This window comes from Protopterus annectens, chromosome 8.part0 (assembly GCF_019279795.1).
Source record: "Protopterus annectens isolate FY-2018-M chromosome 8.part0, PAN1.0, whole genome shotgun sequence".
NCBI classification, from domain to species: Eukaryota; Metazoa; Chordata; order Ceratodontiformes; family Protopteridae; genus Protopterus; species Protopterus annectens.
Window position 1 is genome coordinate 1,647,198,464 of NC_056741.1, and position 17,617 is coordinate 1,647,216,080.

At 38.3% G+C, this 17,617-nt stretch overlaps 1 protein-coding gene across 3 annotated transcripts in view; it reads right to left on the reverse strand.

The window, feature by feature from the left end:
- Positions 1–17,617, reverse strand: part of B3GAT1 (beta-1,3-glucuronyltransferase 1) — a 2,298,313-nt gene that overhangs the window by 1,310,644 nt on the left and 970,052 nt on the right. For all 3 annotated transcript variants that reach the window (XM_044081176.1, XM_044081174.1, XM_044081175.1), the window contains one exon: positions 5,321–5,455. The gene's annotated coding sequence lies outside the window, so the exon portion shown is untranslated. The remainder of the gene's footprint in view (positions 1–5,320; positions 5,456–17,617) is intronic.

The following is a 17,617-nucleotide window of genomic DNA, read 5'->3' on the forward strand; positions in this document are numbered from 1 at the left end:
TGGATTAGCAAGGAGGAAGTAAGGATAGCTATGAAGAGGATGAAGAACGAAAAGGCTGTTGGCCCAGATGACATACCTGTGGAAGCATGGAGGTGTTTAGCTGAAATGGCAGTGAAGTTTTTAACTATATTGTTTAATAAAATCATGAAAAGTGAGAGGATGCCTGAGGAATGGAGAAAAAGTGGTTTGGTACCGATTTTTAAGAATAAGGGTGATGTGCAGAGCTGTAGTAACTACAGAGGGATTAAAATGATCAGTCACAGCATGACGTCATGGGAAAGAGTAGTGGAAGCTAGGTTAAGAAAGAAGGGAGGTGATGATTAGTGATCAGCAGTACGGTTTCATGCCAGGAAAGAGCACTACAGATGCAATGTTTGCTCTAAGAGTGTTGATGGAGAAGTACAGAGAAGGTCAGAAGGAGTTGCATTGTGTCTTTGTGAACTTAGAGAAAGCATATGACAGGGTGCCTAGAGAGGAGTTGTGGTATTGTATGAGGAAGTTGGGCGTGTCAGAGAAGTATGTAAGAGTGGTACAGGATATGTACAAGGGTAGTGTGACAGCAGTGAGGTCTGCAGTAGGAGTGACTGATGCATTTAAGGTGGAGGTGGGATTACATCAAGGATTCACTCTGAGCCCTTTCTTATTTGCAATGGTGATGGACAGGTTGACAGATGAGATCAGACTGGAGTCCCCGTGGACTATGATGTTTGCAGATGACATTGTGATCTGTAGTGAGAGTAGTGAACAGGTGGAGCAGACCCTGGAGAGGTGGAGATATGCTCTAGAGATAAGAGGAATGAAGGTCAGCAGGAGAAGAGTGTCAGGAGTGATTTGTGACAAACGAGTACCAGCAAGAGTGAAAGGGAAGATCTACAAGAGGTTACTGAGACCAGCTATGTTATATGTGTTGGAGACAGTGGCATTGACAAAAAGGCAGGAGTCAGAGCTGGACGTGGCAGAGATAAAGATGTTAAGATTTGCACTGGGTGTGATGAGGGTGGACAGGATTAGGAATAAGTATATTAGAGGGTCAGCCAGGTTGGAAGGTTTGGAGACAAAGCCAGAGAGGCAAGATTATGTTGGTTTGGACGTGCTGAGGAGGGGTACAGACTATATTGGGAAAAAGATGCTAAGGATAAAGCTGCAGGTAACAGGAAAAGAGGAAGGCCTAAGATAAGGTTTATGGATGTGGTGAGAGAGGACATGCAGGTGGTTGGTGTGATAAGAGTAAGATGCAGAGGACAGGAAGAAAAGGAAACAGATGATTCATTGTGGCGACCCCTAATGGAAGCAGCCGAAAGGAGTCTTCAAAACTTCGGAACTTTTGTCTATTATGTTGTGCCAGTCCTTTTACATTCTGTTCACTTTTTAAATACTTATTCTCTCCCTATTGTTTGCCACTTTTTCCTCCCTCCCATCTTAATTTGAAGGGATGATAGTTGAGATATATCTTTCCATGCCAGCACAAAGCATAGCTCTCCCACAGTAAAACCCTACTTTCTAAGCCAGCAAATAAATCTGAATTACATGAATCATGCAGTTATATATCAGACCTTCCAAGAAGGTAAGAAAGAATGTGTTCCTATGAGTTTATGAACAGAAAAATATGCTTATTATTGTCCATTAAGACAAGGAAACCAGATTCAAGGGAAAGTGGTAAGATGAAAAACTGGAAAATAACTTAAGGATGTTTTTCATCTGGTTAATCTAAAAAGTGATAACTTTGGGGATTATAACTAAACTGGTTAAAAGGCAGAAAATGAGGCTACAATGGGTAGCTATTTCTTGAAGTATCATCTACAGGATGAGGTGGCGGGGGAGTCCTGTTATAGGATGCAAATTTCAAGAGTTAATGAAAAAAATTTGTAAACTGGAAGGTGAAATTATCCAGAGGAAGCGAAATAAATTAGTGCGTGATCTAAAAGACTATGAGACTGGTGTATTGTTCTCATGGCAACGAGAGCCTGCACGTAGCAGGTCAAAGGTTAGAAATGGAAGCCAGAGACAATGAAGTATTTCAGCGTCTTCAGCAGATAGGAACATTTCCAAAAATGTGACTTTTGCCAGTTCTACATCTGTGACTGCAAATACCACTGAGGTTCATAATGGTGCCTCAGTTTCACCGACTACAGGAGATTCCTTTCAGACAAATAGGTCAAATAAGGGAGGGAATGGAAGGAATCGCTTTAAACAATGAACTGGTATGTGAACCGGGTTTTTGCCCGGCAGTTTCTGACACGGAGACTTTAATGTGTGTAAATTTATCGAATTTAGAACTTACTTATGATATAAAAAGTGTTTTGTTAAAAGGCAGTAAATTCATACCAACTTTTTTCCTTCTTTTGCTGATTTATATTTTGAACTTAAAGCTTTCATTAGAAAGCTATTTTTTAAAGTTTATTTTAAAAGAGAAGATGAGTTTGTTTCTGAAAATGTTGATTCAAATGTTTTTTATAGTACTGTTGATTTAGATGAGAGTCTATTGAATCTGTCTTTGTATGATTATGATGGATTAGACTTTCATGAATTGGATGAAAATGATGAAGAAGCGGATTATAATAACATTTACAATAATGGATATGGGAAGCTAGTTGTGCCACATTTATGGAATATTAATAAGTTCACACCTAACAGTAATGTGCCTGCCATCTCAGTATTTTTTAAGGTCCTTTTCAAAGAAATTGAGATAGCATTTAAAACATTTTGTAAAGAAAAAAGATGCTAAAGTAAAAATGAATGGCAAGCTATGAAGGACCTAAAAAAACTTAAGATTAATTATATATTTAAATGTGCTGATAAAGGTGGCAATTGGGTTGTCATGAACAAATTGGATTACTGTGAGATGGTTGATAGTATACTTCAAAATGGTGAAGAATATAAGAAGTTGGATTATGAACCTACCATGTAATTTAATGATGAGCTATTATTTTTATTGGAAAAGGGTGAACGCTTGGGTTTTTTTGAGCACAAAGATGTTCGCAGATTATTTATAAAAAATACCACAATCCCTATATTATATGCTTTGCCTAAGGTACATAAAAATTTACAAAAACACCAGGTAGGCCAATAGTTTCGGGGATAGGTTCATTTCTGGATAATGTTAACATCTTTTTAGATTTTCATTTAAAAGCTCATTTACACAAAGTGGTAGCTCACATTTCCAATACTCAGGATCTCATTAATAGTATATCTCAAATTGAATGGCATTATGACTACTATTGGGTTATTATAGATGTAAAATCACTATATACTAATATAGATATCAGATGGGGGTTGGATTCTATTTTTGATATGTTAGGTGAAGGGCCCATAACCACCTTTTTAGTGGGTCTATTAGAGTTTTGTTTGACTCACAATTATTTTTTCTTTAATAATAATTATTTTTTGCAGGTGAAAGGTACAGCAATGGGGGTGGCCTTTGTGCCCTCATATAATATCATATACATGGTTTTTTTTGAAAAGACATTCATTTATCCTACCGCTTTTTTAGGAATAATGTAATATTATATAAGCGTTTTATAGATGATCTTATTTTCATCTGTAAGGGAGACATAAATGACTTTTTTGAATTTTTTGAGGTTCTTAATAATAATGAACATCATCTTTCTTTCTCTTATGAGTTGAATAGAAAACAGATTAACTTTTTAGATTTAACATTATTTGAAGATGGGGAAAATATAGGGTTTAGGCTCTTTAGGAAATCTACTTCAGTTAATATGTTTTTGCATGCGACCAGCATTCACCCTGGTCATCTACTAAAGGCATTACCTTCTGGTGAATTCAAGAGAATTTTCGATCATACCAGTAACGAAAATGAAAAAATTTGTGAATTGAATAAAGTCCTGCTGAGGTTAAGTGAAAGGGGTTATAATAAAACACATTTACTAGCATGCAAGGACAAATTACTTGGTAAAAATGTAGATGGAAATTATACATTTGTTGGAAATTTTGAATCAAGGTGTGAGGCTTTTACTACGTAATATAATCAAGATGATGAGAAGCTTTTTTATGTAACCAGGTTTTCTGTTTTTTCTGAGAAATTGGTTTTATTAGTTAGAAAATATTGGTATATTGTCAGTGATGATGAGTTTATTGGTCATTTATATCCCAAACACATTACATTTTCTTATAAGAGGGGAAAAAATCTTAAAGAATTGTTAAATAATAACTGAGTCGGAAGGAAAGATAATACTATTGTTTTAAAACCAGGTACTTTTCCCTGCGGTTCTTGTAACATTTGTGATAAGGTCAGGAACCTGAGTGTCATTAATGATATAAATTTTGTTCCAAAACACTATTTTAATTGTAAATCCACAGGGGTGGTTTATATATTGGGTTGTTCATGTAAAAATATGTGGTACATAGGACAGACGAAACGCATGTTAAGAATCCGTATTTTGGAGCATTTAAAAGACATTAAAAATCAAAATTTGAATAATCCTGTTGCTAAACATTTTCATGAGATACATGGTAGTTCTTCTAGTAGTTTAATATTTAGCATACTGGGTAAGCCCTTCCTCTAAAGAGGGGAAGACATTGTAGTTAAATTATTGGAGTTAGAAACTAGAATGATTTTCAAGTTTCATACTCTAAAGCCTAATGGTATGAATCAGGAATTAGGCAATTAATTAATTATTTATTATATTTCACATGGAGAATATTTATTTATTACAAATTCATGGTCACTTTAAATTTTGGAAGTTGGTGTTTATATATTTGATTGTTTAATATGTTAATTGAATATGTTAATTGTCAAAGTGAGTATATAAGTACTATGTTCACACTCAATTAAATGTGATCCTTAAAGGCGAATTGCCGAGGTACTAGATCGCTGGAATAAAGGAAAGATACTGGTGAAGTGCTGGCAGTTTGTGTGTTTTTTTCTTAAATTAAGGTAGAATGCTGTACAGAAAGTTTCGTATAATCCACAAAAATGCATTGTTGTGGTGAGTGGGAACCCTGGTACTTCAGTCATAGTGAGACAGTTTAAATAATGCCTTATATTTGATTTGGAGTGTGTCATAACATCAAAAGAATGCAACAAAATGTATGTCTGTTATGACATAACAGCGGAGAGTTATAAAAGTAACGAGTTTAGTATCAGCATGGAGTAAGGTATGTTTGAAGTATAAGATTAATTATTATCTCCTACAGGACAGAAATGTGAGCCTTTTGTAAGCAGGAAGAGGAAAACAAAGTACCTACATACAATGTAAATTGTATTATTTGGTTAAAAATTAGAACTCATGAACCGCAAGAATAAATGCTAGACACAGTCTCTGGGCCATGTAGGAGTTGAGACATAAAAAAGGTTCAGTACCTTAGTGTGTGTAGGAGCTTTCAGTTCATTTTCAGTGCCATTAAAGTATTTGTTTATATATTCTGTCCTTTGTTCTTTCATTCTGATGATGACAGATGTCCTCCTCTTTAAAATTGTTGCATCAGTTTTGTTTACCTAAAATGAAGAGAGAGTAATCCATGAATGTGTTAAAAGCCAAATTTTTGCACCCACAGACATTAATCCTCATGTATTCTTTCATACTACAGCTGTGTTCTTAGCTTTACACATTTTCTCTTTACATTAAGACAGCATATGTGCAGGAGGAACATATACTAGCATATGCCTTTTTGAGTGGAACCACATTTGGGATCGTACACTTGCTACTTACATTATGCTTTGCATTCTCTAGCTGCTATGTAACAAACCTAAAACAGTGGACATGGCTTTTCATTAACCTTGTTCTTTCTAAAAAGCACCGTAGAATACATATTTATATTATTATGAGGTCTAATAAGACCATTACAAATATAAAAGGTCGATAGAGAATGAACAAAAGCTTTCAAGCAGTAAGAATGTTTTTAGCCATTTGTCACAGTGTTTGATTTTTCTCTCAAAATATAACCCATGTTGTGTACAAAGACATATTCTTAACTGCAAAACTCTTGTGGACAATGAATGCAACACAGCTATGAGCTCTGACATACCTGTTGTTTTATGTACTTTATGATGAAGGCTGGAAAATGTAATGTATATGTTACCATACATAATCAGTAATGGAAAGAGTCAACTATAACTGGGTTTCAGTGAAAATAGACAAACTATTTTTTGTTGTGTGCTGAAGGTATCTAAAGGAGGAAAACCAAATTCTTATGGCTTCAGTAAGTGTAATCCTGTTTTAATGTCAAATGGATATATCAAATGCTTTGGCATTAATGGTGGGAGTATGTGTGCAGTGGTTTTAGGGTTAGGGTTATAGTAAATGTTATGGAAGGAGACAGCTTCACTGGTGTGTGTTGTTTGTGTGTGTGTGTATGTGAAGTGTTTCTAAGGGTCTTTTTAGTGGTATTGTAAGGTAACGTGTAGGGTTGGGTACAGGGGCAACTAACTTTATCAAGAACTCTTTCCATAGCACTTCCACTATTTAAAGTGTACCTGAAGTTAGTGAAAGGGTTTTGGTTACTCGATGAAAAAAGGAAAGTATTTGCTTTGCTTTTGCAATTAGTTGCAGTTTTGGTTGTCTCATTTTTTTCAGTAAGTTATGTTTTTGAAGTAGTGGCATTGATCAACTGTATTTCGATGCTTGTACACCTAGATCGAGTCTCATATAGACAGTTTGATACATCAAAGACAATTCCTTTGGGGACTTGCAAGCCAGAATATCTGAAAGAATGTTTCCAGCAATTCATAAATGACTGAAAAAGTTTTTTGTTTTGCATGAGAGAGCTTCATCCTTCACAATGACATGCAAGCAGAAACGTCTCTGTGTATTTGCTTAATTATAAATCAGTGAAATGGATGCAAGAGCAAATCCAGAGCAGTGTCACTTCAACTATTCAGCCATAACAATACATTCCTCAGACAGCTGACTCCTGACCAACTGTGTTGTACAACATTTCTAATGTTATGAGGAAGCAAAGATGGAACTGGAAACATGCTTTGAATACATACGCAGCATTATCAAGCATTGAGAAGGTTACTGAAATTGAAGCAATTTAGAACATGCTTAGAAGGAAACAGCCTAGCCTGAAGAGTTTAACTGCGTGTTAAGGGGTTGGGGGGGGGTTAAAGGTTAAATTTGAAAGGCAATATTAAAACAGCACAATTAAGGAAATATAACATGAATGAAAGTAGAACACAGCTGGATTCACAGACAGCACTGGTGCTGTTTAGACAGGACTACTGACAGTCGTCTGTGTCTCTTACAGCAGTCCTTCACTGAACAGTGAAACACATTTACAACTTACTGCCCTAAAGCCCAATACACCTCTCATGTTTATTTTGTGATGCGTGACTGAAAGTGAATTCCGTAGTAGTGGGGGAGGAGTTGTAAGTTAGGGTGCTGAGCAAGGCATACTGTGAATCCCTTTATCAGTGTACTACATGAAACATCTTAGTAACACAGAAGCAAAATATGGAGACACAGCAAAGGAGACTGTGCCCCCTGTACTGCAGTGACACATGGAGTGCTTGTCTAAAGTGAGGGGATAACCTGGGGCACACGTTTTGCAGCCTGACAGATGTTAGTACACTAGATGCATGGCTTATGGACATGTATGCAGCACATCAAGTCATTTGTTAGGCATCAATATGGCACGGAGACAGAGAGAGATTTACAAGCAATATGACATGGAGAGGGTGCATACCATGGTAACTTATGTGCCTTGCAATGCAGGGTGGCATGTAGTATGGGTAAGTTCATATCAGCCACCTGCTTTTGGAGATTAGGATGGACAGCATTTCTCTTTGGTATATACAAACACACACACACACACACAGGCACGTTCAATGTTCTATGTGTATATTTGCAATTCACATCACGGAAATGCACACTGGTTAAACATCAGACTGTTGAGCCCATTGTAGTAAATGTTGTTTTTATTGATTTGCTGCTGTATGGTGGGCAGTATTTGCTTTCACTCTTCTGGTGTTTTGTGGGAATGATGGAATCTGATACATTAGGATCGATGATTTGATAATTGATGTAATGCCCATTTGAGGAATGAGAATTGAAAAGTGTTGGGGTGTGTGTGTGTGTGTGTGTGTGTGTGTGTGTTTATGCAATGTAACACACATCTCTTTGGAGTTAGCCTTACAGCAATGTTATGGTGCATGACTGGCTGGGATGCAGGACTGCTCCATGCAAATCAAACATTTCTTCTGCATGTGGCTCATTGTGGATTCATACTAATTTTTCAAATAGTACAACTTCAGTTTGTAGAAATATGAAAAGAAGCTGACAGTGGACAATGCTGATTTTCACAATAAATAAAGAATATGAATTTTTAACATAACAGAAAGCATCCCTCTTCCTTCCTTGCACACTCCCATTGCTGCCATCTTGTAATATACTAACTCTGAACTCATGAAATGTTGGGGATTAAGGAAAGCGTCCTTATCCCCAAAATTCCATAGTCTCACTCAAAGTAGAGCCTGTTCTCTGACAGAATAAGGATTAGTCTAAATGTTTTCCAGTTTTACTGAAATTGAGGAAGCACGTGTAAGGGATGGTATAATCCTTCTGTGCTTTGTAAGTGTTTGGATCAGCTTCCGCAGCTGTATTCCATCCCCATGGCAACAGTTTATGGTGCCAGTGAAGCATTTCACTGGGCTTTGCTTAAAGTGGGTGCTTGTGTAAGTTTGTGTGTGAATGTGTGTGCTTGTCTAAGTTTGTGTGTGAATGTGGGCACACATATGAAGACCTATTTAAAATGTATATGAAGTAAGTTTGTAGCACACATCTTAACTGCATGGACAGAAACATATGAGTGTATTTAATGGAGAAACAGATTTTGTATGTGTGCATATACAACTAGTGATACTTCACCTCCAAGTCTGCAGTTAAGTAACTTTTTCATATAAAAAATCCTTTAAAGTATATGTGCTGTACAGTGCAACCACTAAAACATTAATTTGGTATAAAAGACTCATTTTAATTTATTTGCATTGTACAGTGCAGTTAATTCATATTTTTTTAAATCTTGAGACATCTCTTCTAAAGTTATAAATGCTTTGCTTTAATAGATGTTTCGCACATTTTTATAATAACTTTGCATATTTAACACAGAGCTTTTCTCTATGGGTATGCATTGAAAAAGGTTTTATTTCCCAGTTAGACTTTCTCGGTAAAAAAGTAAATAAGAAAATAATCAGGAACAAGAAATTCACTGCTAGCCAACCAAGTGAATGCTCCGTAATTCCCGCTCCAGGTGACAGCAGCAATAATCATTGAATATTATATACCAATAAACCATCATTGAATATTATATACCAATAAACCATCATTGAATATTATATACCAATAAACCATCATTGAATATTATATACCAATAAACCATCACTGAATATTATATACCAATAAACCATCACTGAATATTATATACCAATAAACCATCATTGAATATTATATACCAATAAACCATCACTGAATATTATATACCAATAAACCATCATTGAATATTATATACAAATAAACCATCATTGAATATTATATACCAATAAACCATCACTGAATATTATATACCAATAAACCATCATTGAATATTATATACCAATAAACCATCACTGAATATTATATACCAATAAACCATCATTGAATATTATATACCAATAAACCATCACTGAATATTATATACTAATAAACCATCACTGAATATTATATACCAATAAACCATCATTGAATATTATATACCAATAAACCATCATTGAATATTATATACCAATAAACCATCACTGAATATTATATACTAATAAACCATCATTGAATATTATATACCAATAAACCATCACTGAATATTATATACCAATAAACCATCATTGAATATTATATACCAGTAAACCATCATTGAATATTCTATACCAATAAACCATCATTGAATATTATATACCAATAAACCATCACTGAATATTATATACCAATAAACCATCATTGAATATTATATACCAGTAAACCATCACTGAATATTATATACCAATAAACCATCATTGAATATTATATACCAATAAACCATCATTGAATATTATATACCAATAAACCATCACTGAATATTATATACCAATAAACCATCACTGAATATTATATACCAATAAACCATCATTGAATATTATATACCAATAAACCATCACTGAATATTATATACCAATAAACCATCATTGAATATTATATACCAATAAACCATCACTGAATATTATATACCAATAAACCATCATTGAATATTATATACCAATAAACCATCACTGAATATTATATACCAATAAACCATCATTGAATATTATATACCAATAAACCATCACTGAATATTATATACCAATAAACCATCATTGAATATTATATACCTCCGCTTTTGCTCCGTTCTTACCATTTTTTATCATAAATAAGTAAATAAATAAACAATGGATGTGATGAGGCTGAAGCTATGACATAGGCCTGCTGTTTTTATTTCCACTTTTATCTGAAATCCTGTGCTATTGAAACACTAAATAAGGAAAACAACTGACATATGAACTGAATGGGAAAAGCACAACACAAGGAGCACACAACACGTGGCTGAAGTGTATGAAAGACAGGCGTCAAGGTGATGCAGCAGTTCCTGTGCAACACTGGGAAAAACAATGGGAGGAAATAAGTGACAAAGTACACTACAAGGCTTATTAAAAACATTAAGTGCATTAAGAGCACACCATGTTTCCCAAGATTACAAACCTTATTAAAAACATTAAGAGCACACCATGTTTCCCAAGATTATGCAGTTGGTGGAGAAAATATATGATGACCAGCCATTCTTGAATTTGTCCCATGCCTTTTTACCATTGTACTAGGGAAAAGGCAGACATATGTGTAACTTATTGTGAATGTGCATCTTTCTTTGACTGCCATTTGTGCTTGTCTCACTGGCATTGCCTGCATTCATATCTGTCATTAAAACATTGTTTTCTAGTCCGACTACTGTGGAGTTTGCCAGGAGTAGAGAAATATACTAGTGGGTATACAAAAGAAAGACAATAAACTGGGGAATGATGAAAAGAGCATAACATACACAGACGACAAACAAATGTAAAAGGCTACATGAGCAAGAGAGTATCACTGATAACGTCCTTTCATCTAGTCAGCTATGGGCAAGTGTGCTGCAATGGAATGGGGCAGGAAAAGAATATAGTCAGCTATGGGCAAGTGTGCTGCAATGGAATGGGGCAGGAAAAGAATATAGTCAGCTATGGGCAAGTGTGCTGCAATGGAATGGGGCAGGAAAAGAATATAGTCAGCTATGGGAAAGTGTGCTGCAATGGAATGGGGCAGGAAAAGAATATAGTCAGCTATGGGCAAGTGTGCTGCAATGGAATGGGGCAGGAAAAGAATATAGTCAGCTATGGGCAAGTGTGCTGCAATGGAATGGGGCAGGAAAAGAATATAGTCAGCTATGGGCAAGTGTGCTGCAATGGAATGGGGCAGGAAAAGAATATAGTCAGCTATGGGCAAGTGTGCTGCAATGGAATGGGGCAGGAAAAGAATATAGTCAGCTATGGGGAAGTGTGCTGCAATGGAATGGGGCAGGAAAAGAATATAGTCAGCTATGGGCAAGTGTGCTGCAATGGAATGGGGCAGGAAAAGAATATAGTCAGCTATGGGCAAGTGTGCTGCAATGGAATGGGGCAGGAAAAGAATATAGTCAGCTATGGGCAAGTGTGCTGCAATGGAATGGGGCAGGAAACGAATATAGTCAGCTATGGGCAAGTGTGCTGCAATGGAATGGGGCAGGAAAAGAATATAGTCAGCTATGGGCAAGTGTGCTGCAATGGAATGGGGCAGGAAAAGAATATAGTCAGCTATGGGCAAGTGTGCTGCAATGGAATGGGGCAGGAAACGAATATAGTCAGCTATGGGAAAGTGTGCTGCAATGGAATGGGGCAGGAAACGAATATAGTCAGCTATGGGGAAGTGTGCTGCAATGGAATGGGGCAGGAAAAGAATATAGTCAGCTATGGGAAGTGTGCTGCAATGGAATGGGGCAGGAAAAGAATATAGTCAGCTATGGGCAAGTGTGCTGCAATGGAATGGGGCAGGAAAAGAATATAGTCAGCTATGGGCAAGTGTGCTGCAATGGAATGGGGCAGGAAAAGAATATAGTCAGCTATGGGCAAGTGTGCTGCAATGGAATGGGGCAGGAAAAGAATATAGTCAGCTATGGGCAAGTGTGCTGCAATGGAATGGGGCAGGAAAAGAATATAGTCAGCTATGGGCAAGTGTGCTGCAATGGAATGGGGCAGGAAAAGAATATAGTCAGCTATGGGGAAGTGTGCTGCAATGGAATGGGGCAGGAAAAGAATATAGTCAGCTATGGGGAAGTGTGCTGCAATGGAATGGGGCAGGAAAAGAATATAGTCAGCTATGGGCAAGTGTGCTGCAATGGAATGGGGCAGGAAACTAATATAGTCAGCTGTGGGCAAGTGTGCTGCAATGGAATGGGGCAGGAAACGAATATAGTCAGCTATGGGCAAGTGTGCTGCAATGGAATGGGGCAGGAAAAGAATACAGTCAGCTATGGGCAAGTGTGCTGCAATGGAATGGGGCAGGAAACGAATATAGTCAGATATGGGGAAGTGTGCTGCAATGGAATGGGGCAGAAAAAGACACTGCACTAAGGAAACGTTTTGTACATTAGACATCACCACTACAATTATGACTGGGAAAAAAACATTACACAACAGATTAACATGCAGTGAAAAGCTATGAATTTCTTTAGACATTGAAACCCACAGCCACCATAGCGAATAGCAGACCCGAGAAGCAAAACATAGAAACAGTGATGTGATGTCTACTGAGAAAAGGAATAGAGAGAGGTGAGAGAAGGGTTTAGGTTCATAAAAAACTGAGAGGCGTGCAGTCCTTGAGATTATCAGGAGATAGGGGTAGAGGTTCATACAAAGCTGATAGGCGTGCAGTCCATGATACTATTAGGAGACAGGGATATAGGCTCATACAAAGCTGATAGGCATGCAGTCTATTAGGCTACTAGGAGATAGGGATGTAGGTTCACACGAAGCTGATAGACGTGCAGTCCATGAGAGTATTTGGAGATAAGGCTATAGGTTTATACAAAGGTGATAGGCATGCAGTCCATGAGACAGTTGGGAGATAGGCGTATAGTTTCATACAAAGCTGATAGGCATACAGATGCCCCTGCACTGGCCCAGTAATCAAGAAGCCTCAATCTTCACCACTGGCAACTGTGAAGGATGTACACAATGGGAGGATGACAAGTACATACACAGTAAAGTACAATTTCCCTTAAGAGCACACAGAGATCACAGTCAGTCTGGGGCTGGTTTCTGCCTCTTTCTCCAAATCCCTAATAAGACTCCCCACTGGCACACCTATAGGTTTAAAATATCAGCCGAGTGGTCAAGCCAAAACCTCCAGCATCCTATCTGTCCAACCAGTGCTTTGTGTCCCTGCCCAAGTAGCTGACACACACACTTTGAGATTTGATTTATATACAAATACACACACACACCAGGGGAAGGCTGGCACAGGTTTACTAGCTATGCCCGCTTCTGCCAAGAATATAAGGATGTTATCACTGCCACCAACCCCTACTTTTCAGGCCTTGTAATGTAGGGTCTGAGAGATGAGCCTGTCTCAACTCACCCTTTGTAACCCTTCCCAGCTCCGCTTCCACAGGAATACTGGAATCCTCTGACAGTGGTGCCTCACTGTCAGCCTGGGTATTAATACTACTCACCGTTGCCCTTGCGGTCACTCTGTCCAAGGGAACATTGGTACCCACAAGCAGCTGTGGCTCACCTTCAGTCTCACTGCTACAGGGTAGCTCCCTCCCTGAAGTAACCATCTCACCAGTCCTGGCTGCAAGTGTGCGGTCTGTCTGGGTCTCTCCTAAGCTACCAGACCCACATGCTTGTCTCCAAGCCTGACTGCATGTAACTGCATGCAGACATGGTACTGCATTGTCAAAATCATTCCCTGTCAGGACATCTGCAGGGATATCCTCAAACACAAAGTCAAACATTGAAGTCACCAAAACAAAATCACTAAACACACAACCGCTGTCCAAAACTATAAAGGTTGTCCTCCTCTGTTTTTAATCCAAACAGAGGAGGACAACCTTTATAGTTTTGGACAGCGGCTGTGTGTTTAGTGATATCCTCAAACACACCTACTTGTTGGCTTCCTTTTCCACCCTCCCAGTCAAGGTGAACCCTAGCCAAAGGTATTGGGGGTTCCTCCTAAAGCTCTGACTGGAGTAGACTGCCTAAGCAAGTAGTACTCCTCTGTAACCATTGCAGGCTTCACAATGGTTAGGTCAGAGGCTGTCTTTCTCTTAGCTATGGTCTCTTTCCCATTCACTGAGATAGGATATAACCTCTTGTGGTAGTTTGGTACCCTTGTTGTCTCGAGACAACCTACTACTTACTGGGTCTCCCACCTTTTGTTCCCCACCTTGCCTCCATGGACATTTATATGTTATATGGTCCCACTGGTTGCATCTAAAACATTTAATCCTTGGTCCTGGAAGTGTACCTGGAGTAGTGGCTTCCCCTGCTACTGGATAACTCTGTTGGGAGAGTCTGGGCTGCCCACTATGGGTTCCTTTAGACCCATGAGCAGCACTGGGTGACCCTTTCCTGTGCAGTGATGCTCTGCTTGCTAGGTATAGGTCTCCCTTCTTCCCCAACTCATCTGCAGTAGTGCATTGTCTATGAGCTAACCAGATTCTCATGTCCTCAGGCAAAGTGCTAAGGACTTGTTCCCTCAACAAAAGATACACCAGCCCTTCACAAGTGGTGACCTGACATCCACTCACCCACCTATGAAAATGAGTGCTTAGTTCAGCAACATATTCACACACACTTTCATCTGCCTTGTGTCTGTGCTCCTGAAACCTTTTCCTATAAGCTTCAGGTGTTAACTTAAAATATTCTAGCAAACTGTTCTTTACAACAGTACAATTTAAACAATCAGTATCAGACAGTTTAGAAATTACAGTTACAGGTTACAGCTTTACCATGGAGTAAGGGGGTCAGGAACCATACCCAGAGCCCTTGGCAACATTATACTGCTTACATACCCTCTCAAACATATGAATGAAACTATCATAATTAGCCCCCTCTGTAAACTGTGGAAGAAATTTACTGACTTTTGTTGCTTCTGGGGTTCGGTTACTCCCTTCCCCATTACCTCCATGATACTGGCGAAGAGTCAGCATCTCCTTTTCATGTTGCCTCTGCCTCTCATTCCCCTAAGCCTGGAGATGTTGCAGTTTCTCATTTTCTTCAGCCTCCCGATGTTGGAGTCTCTCTGCTGCTTCTATTTCCAAATGCTTGGCCCCCAACTCAAGTCTCTAACTCTGGATAGATTTTTAAGTCCTCTGTGGAAAGGTTGTGCAGTCCATTATCTGAGAGTTGTACATCTCCACAACCAATCTGATTGTCCTCCTGGTTGTTATTCTGCGATGCAGCTGTGACTAAAGCTACAATCATGTCTGTTTTAGTTAAGTTGGCATGCACCAGTCCTTTAGCCTGCCACATCTCAGACAACTGCTCCTTGTCAGCTTGCCATACTTCTCTGCTGACACGCTTGATTGCTCTCCTTGACTAACTAAGCTAATGAAAAAAATGAAACAATTGTGATATGAACTCTGACTGTTCACTCCATGTCTGATTGAGGGTACGAACACCTTCAGCGACCACTGTACACAGGCTACAGGAATTCAACATCCACACCACTACAAGCCAATTAATATGTGATGTAGCTAACTCACCACTGTCAACCAATTAATATGTGATGTGGATATCCCACTGCCAAACAATTATGTGACGCCCCTTCACTGGCCCAGTAAACAAGGAGCCTCAATCCTCACCACTAGCACCAGTGAGGGGCATACACATTGGGAGGATGACAAGTACACACACAGTAAAGTATAATTTCCCTTAAGAACACACAGAGATCACAGTCAGTCTGGGGCTGGTTTCCGCCTCTTTCTCCAGATCCCCAATAAGACTCCCCACTGGCACAGCTATAGGGTTAAGATCCAGCTGATTGGTCAAGCCAAAACTTCCAGCACCCTCTCTGTCCAACCAGTGCTTTGTGCCCCCGCCCAAGAAGCTGACACACACACATTTTGAGATTTGATTTATCTACAAACACACACACACACACACACACACACACACACACACACACACACACACACACGCACACACACACACATGCACACACACACATGCACACACACACACAAACACACACACCTGGGGAAGGCTGCCATAGGTTTACTAGCTATGACCCCTTATGCCCAGACTATAAGGTAGTTATCACTACCACCAACCCCTACTTTGTTACTTAAGACCCTTACAAAGGGTGACCAATCCTACTGTGTAATGTTACTATTATCCAAATGGTAAGTGTGACCAAGAGCAAGGCTACTGGAGTGGCCTATACAGTATCACCAAATACATATTATAAGTACTCTAAGAGCTTAAATATCTCTAAACAAACCAGCCACAAAGATAGGTTTAAATATATTTACTAATAAATAATGAAAGAACAAGACAATACTCAATCAACACAGTAACTGCAGAGTTCATAATCACAGGAAATATTTTAAAACAACATTGCAGGACAGTCTCAAATAAATACAGAAAACAGCTAAATTAATCTTTACTATATTCCTATCTATATCTAAGAGAAATTACTTTTCCCTAGTTACTTACTTTTAGCAAGGCAAATGCAGATGATGAGTGCTGAATGGATGTTTCTAGGTCCAAGACAAGATACAAGATGCCCAGTCTCCCTCTCTGAGAGAGTTCTTAAATTAATATCACATATTACTGCTGGGTTAGCCTGGATGACACCACTTTTTGTCACCTGCCTTCAGTTTCCAGGTTAACAGAAACAAACATAATTTTAACATCTCTGTGTGAAAAGTACATATCTCTCAGAAGTTTGCAGAACTTGGAAGTCGTAAAACAATAAAATGCTTTTACATTTGGAACCTAGTAATTATTTTTGTTTCAAGACAACAGAAAAAATCTCTAGCTCTAAACATTGTGTCTTCCTCACTGAAACTAAGAGATAACACAATCATAAAACAATTTCAACTTATTTTCTTGAAGTTTTGCAAGTTAACTCTGCATGTTCCAGCTTCTACTATTAAAAATTACATTTGCTCAGGTATATAGTTTATATATGTTTCTGTTCTTTTCCAGTAGGGTACACTGTGGTTACATTTTAGCTCAGTCCTTTATACACACTTCTGCACCAGTACTTTAATATACACATAACGTATAGTTCTCATACATTTGTAAGACAAGCATATGAATCATATTAATATTCACAAATGACATATGATTATTTACAAAATTCCAGCTAGCTGAGCTGGCAGTGTCACAAGAGTATTAGGAAATAAGGGTGTAGGTTCATACAAAGCTGATAAGTGTGCAGTCCATGAGACAGTTGAGAGATAGGGCTATAGGTTCGTGCAAAGCTGATAGGCATGCAATCCATGAGACTATTAGGAGATAGGGGCATAGGTTCATACAAAGCTGATAGGCGTGCCGTCCATGAGAGTATTAGGAGATAAGGGTATAGATTCATACAAAGCT